This window comes from Limulus polyphemus, unplaced genomic scaffold (assembly GCF_000517525.1).
Source record: "Limulus polyphemus unplaced genomic scaffold, Limulus_polyphemus-2.1.2 Scaffold2920, whole genome shotgun sequence".
Taxonomy (NCBI): domain Eukaryota; kingdom Metazoa; phylum Arthropoda; class Merostomata; order Xiphosura; family Limulidae; genus Limulus; species Limulus polyphemus.
In genome coordinates, this window is record NW_013668530.1 from 137359 (window position 1) to 142739 (window position 5381).

General features: G+C 30.3%; 1 long non-coding RNA gene across 1 annotated transcript in view; it reads left to right on the forward strand.

Annotated features, from left to right (window-relative positions):
* Nucleotides 1-1742: 1742 nt before the first annotated feature.
* LOC106468222 overlaps nt 1743-5381 on the forward strand; it is a 7177-nt gene continuing 3538 nt past the window's right edge. The window contains exon 1 of the long non-coding RNA XR_001291379.2: nt 1743-1941. This is a non-coding gene — a long non-coding RNA (uncharacterized LOC106468222). The remainder of the gene's footprint in view (nt 1942-5381) is intronic.

Below are 5381 nucleotides of genomic sequence, written 5' to 3' on the forward strand. Positions count from 1 at the left end.
GTTTTTCTCGTTCCATTACATTAAAAATACTTCCTAATTTGAACCAGTAGGTATTGTTACATCTGTTTTTTTTAGAAATACAGTGCTATTTTTGGTTTTTTATTTGCACTTTAGTAAAATTATATAACGCATAATTCTGAATATATATTAAGTATCAACCATCAAAACACTTCACATCAGTTTTGGAAATAAACCCTGTACATAAGTAGCTCGGAAAGTAATATAAAAATTATACGTACAGTTTTTACACATTCAATAAACGTGTAAGGAATCAGGCAAGAATTGATAATGCGGCGTCTAAATATATTCCAGCCCATAAAATTGCACAAATGAAACGGGAGTAAGAATAGAAAAAAAAAAAAAAGAGCTGTTCGAAATCGAGAAGGAATATATTACCAATTTTATTTCTTAAGTAAATGATCTAAATAACTAGTTTGACATGTATATATATAGCTATCGTAAAGAAACCAATTTGCCCTAAAATTGAAAAGTGCGATGACATTGTATGTAAATATAGGCGAAACGTGAGCAAATAAAATGTATTCTTTTTGTTTTATCGTGTGTAATAAACAAAAATACACATGCTCAGTTTTGGTAAGCGTGTTTGGACTGAATTATGATTTTCTTTATTTGTTATCACTAATTAATTGTGTTCATTGTCTTCTGATGAAGACTTTTTTGGTCGAGTGCTCTACAAATAGATATTTTGTGGGCTTTTTGTATGCGGTTATTTTCGTTCTTTACCAAGTTATTATTACTATTTAAATTTGTACAGAATGGATTGTGTTATTATTACTGCTTAAATCTGTACAGAATGGATTGTGTTATTATTACTATTTAAATCTGTACAGATTGGATTGTGTTATTATTACTGTTTAAATCTGTACAGAATGGATTGTGTTATTATTATTACCATTAAATCTGTACAGAATGGATTGTGTTATTATTATTACCATCAAATCTGTACAGAATGGATTGTGTTATTATTACTACCATTAAATCTGTACATAATGGATTGCGCACAGTAGTTTCTACAGTTGTTCCTTGTATAATAAAAGAAAAATCTTAGAAGTTATCTTTGATTTGTGTCTGTACTATGTGGGACAGTGAGGAGGCAAGTAGATTTTTTCTAGCATTCTGTACCTGGAGAAACAGTTTTTTTTTAAATCAAAAATTAATACATAAAGAAAGAAACTGCATCCCGCTTATTGATTTGTTTGTTTGTAGTTAAGCACAAAGCTACACAATGGGCTATCTGTGCTCTGCCCACCCCGGGTATCGAAACCCGGTTTCTAGCGTTGTAAGTCCGCAGACATTTCGCTGTGCCACTGGGGGGCGATATAGGGTTTGTAAATTAGGCTCAATGCAATAATATTACTTATACATCTAGATTAATTTAGGTTACTACATGGTGAGTTTAAAAGACTAAAAAATCCTATAAGTATTAAAAAATTAGCTCAACAATTTACTCTTGCCTAAGCGACGCTTTTATTCTCTCAATTAATTATTATAAAAATCCCGATGTCCAAGTGCATACTGGAGGCTAGACATCAGTGTTGAAATAAATACGATCACAAACTCCAGAAAATTAAACTTTTAATAACCCCAACGTTTCGAGTTACGTCTTTATCAAGGGTTAATATCTACAGTAGATACCTAACCCTTGATAAAGACGTAAGTTGGGTATATCTAAAATTTTCAAATACTTTCCAAAGCTATGAAGAAAAGTTCGGATGTTAAGCCACATGTTTATATTGTGACATGAACTCTCCCTCTGGCGAAATAATACAAATGTTTAAGTTGAAAAAAAAAAGCTTAACGTTGACTGAAAAATAGGCTTAGGAGTAATTACAGATACAGGCAGGTAAAACGAGAGTGATATGTGGGTCGATTCTGTATTAATACTTATAATTTCTGTCTGTACGGCATTTTTAGGGGAAGGTGAGATTTTTATTTGTAACTTTTACTTAAGCATCCATTATTCAAACGAGAGGTAATTAGTGACATTCTTAAGACTTAATACCATAGTGTAACTAAGCATTAGGCTAGAGAACCAAAGTTAGTAATAGTAGTACTAATACTATTATTAATATTAGTGATTATTACCAGTATCAGTATTACGTTAATTTAAACTTCACTTCCACATATTTAAATTTCGTTGTAATAAGGTTAAGACTTAATTATGGTATAGTAGAGGATAATTTAATTTGTTACAAACATTAACTTTGAATAAGGGATACTTTAATTTTATTGGTCATCCTAACTCAGTAACTAACTAAAAAGTAAAACATATTCATAGAATCTTACAACTACTAATTTAAACCGAGATGTAGGGCTTCTAAATCACTAAATGTTACTGTTTGACAAAACTCTTCAATTTGAAATTTATCGTTTGACAGTTTCTTCACTCTGTTCAAAAATGTATTGTTCGTCCTCCATCTGTGTCGTTAAATTTATCATCATAATAACAAATTATGCAATATAAATTGGCTAGAGTTTGAAATTTAATGTTGTAATTTTAATAGAGGGAATTGATTTATAACCTAGAATTATAGAAACAAGTAAATATTAGTATGATAATGATACTCGTAAATTGTACTATACATAACAACTGTGATGAAATAAGCATTTTGTATGTATAAGTAAAAAACTTATTTAATGTTATTAATATTATTTGCAACTTGCCAACATTGAGAGAGGGCAAAGAATTTGTAGAATTGGTGATCAGTTAATTTCAGATGTTTGTTAAAGTTAAACCTCTTTTTAGTTAGCATTAGTTAGTAGCAGTACTTCCAAATATTTAACTGAAAGCTTGAATATTTTATGAATCATTACAATCATATCTTTCTCACTCTTCCCAATACAGTTTTTCTCTCTCTCACACACATACAAAATAAGGTTTTCCAAATTTTCATATTCTAAATGCTTCACTTCATATTTTTCAGTGTTGAAACTTGTATCCACAGATTAGTGCACTCAAAATACAATGAAACATTTACTCAGTCTGTTGTATAAAGATAAAAACTTGAGACTACCAGCAATATCATACATTACATAATTTGACATATTACTGTGTCATCATCAGGAGTGCAATATTTTACAAAAGTGGAGGCCTAAAGTAAATTATCATATGATCAAAGCCAAATTTACACACTTATTTAACTAAGAAATTCTTGCTGTCTACTGACAAAACTTCCTCTAAACCTTTATTCTTATTTAACATACTGAAATGTTTTTTTTAATTATATTTAATTATTTCAATAGCTTCATGGATATTGTTTCCATTAATACTTGTAGGTTTTGTTAAATAAGGTTTTTTCCCATTGAATCATGTGTTTAGTTTCACTAGTCTGTTCAGCTAAAGGTGACATTTGTATTATTTTTAATGTATCTTTTGTGCTCATTTAATCAGTATTTTAAATTTCTTATAGTTTGTCGTATATAAATGTTTTCACATTCACATGTTACTTTATAGATACTAATTTTTCAGTGACGCCTCCTCGTGACACAGTGGTAAGTCTGCAGACTTACAATGCTAGAAACCGGGTTTCAATACCCGTGGTGAGCAGAGCACAGATAGCCCATTGTGTAGCTTAGCGCTTAAATACAAACAAACCAATTTTTAGTGGCTGGAAATAAAGCCACGGGAAAAAAATCACAAATTTTTAAATATATAAACACAATGTGGAATAATACAACAAAAACATTTTAAAGTTATTGCAATAATAGCATGATACATGGTATATTACATTATATGAAAAGTACATTACATACACATTAATAACACAACTTACATAACATCATGTATATTCAGTGATAAACAGTCTATTAACTTGACAAGTATATTTATAAATAATGCTGAGTCAAGTGCACTTTTCAGGCATCTACGAGGTCAATCATCACATGAATGAATGGAATAATTCAATAATTTAACTACTATGAATTTAAAAAGTTATAAACATAAATTTTCAAATTGTGAATTTTTTCCTATATTCAATTTTTCCATTAGAACAGTTTTTTCTTTAGTAACATTCAAAATATGGCTAACCTTGTTCATCAATGATCAATCCATGTATTGGATTTTTTTTCCTAAATTGTTGCATTATTTGACAAGATAGACCAGGTATAAATGATAACACTTTTAATGTAGAAATGTAATTAATTAACCCTTTCATCCCTGGCATCATATCGGTAGTTTACATTTGAACCTTTTCCAATAATTCAGTATCCTCTCTTAGATAAGGAGATATAAACTGCACACTGTGGGCTTTTTTTTTTCTTCTTCTTTTAATTAGAATAATTAGTGGGCCAGGACAGTGAAAGGGCACCATTTATATGTTTTGTGCAATCAATGTCATCCCTGCCTAAAATGGACTCGGAACATCATGACCCCTTAAGATAATAGGATTACTCTGTCAGATTAACACATCATGATAAAACCTATTTCTGTGCATAAAGTTTTTGGCCCAACAGATTTTTTGGGTATACTGATGGGCCAAATGGCAAACTAGGCTGTACGTAAAAAAGAAAAAAAAAAGGTTGATACACCATAACCAAAGTGAAGTCTAGTTAGTGATTTGCATGTAAGAATTATCTCTTTTGACTTGTAATAATGGTGTTTATAAATATACCATAAAATTCTGTAAGCTTTACTACTAGTACTAGCAACAGAGCACTACCTTGAAGACTTGAATGACTTTTCACCACCATACCACTATCCTTTTCTTCAGTCACTCTGTTGAATGGGTTCCCATTTATGTAATACAGATATGATAACCCAAATGTATAAGTTGCACTCAATATAATTAAAGACCACTTGGCAATTATTTATCCATCTTGCAAATTGATCCAAGTTACTCTGTAGAATGTCAACATCATAATTACTATTAAAAATAACCAAGAGTTTATTGTCAAAAGTAAACCTTAATAATTTATCCATCCCCTTATTAGTATCATTTATTTAAGTAAGAAAATGCAAGGGCTCAAGCACTGACTTCTGAGGCACACCATTAGTAAGAAAGTGCTGATTTGGCTGGACTCCATTAATAGCAAATTTTTGCTTTCTCTCATCCATCTACCCTACTGTCCTGTTACCTAGTCTTTATTTCCTAATGTGATTTTCTGAGTTAACATTGTCTGATACCTTATAAAAAGACATTTGAAAATCTTATGTAAACCAAGTCCACACCCTTTCTAGTATCCAGATAAAAAGTAATATCCTAAAATAATAGTTAACAGGATAGTAAGACAAAACTTCTCTTTAGTGAGTCCAAAATATTTTGTATAGCAGAGATGGCTGGTATGGGTATTAAAAACTTTAATTAAAATAAAGTACAAGAACAACGTTTTGACCTTCTTTGACAGTCTTTGTTAACCTGAAG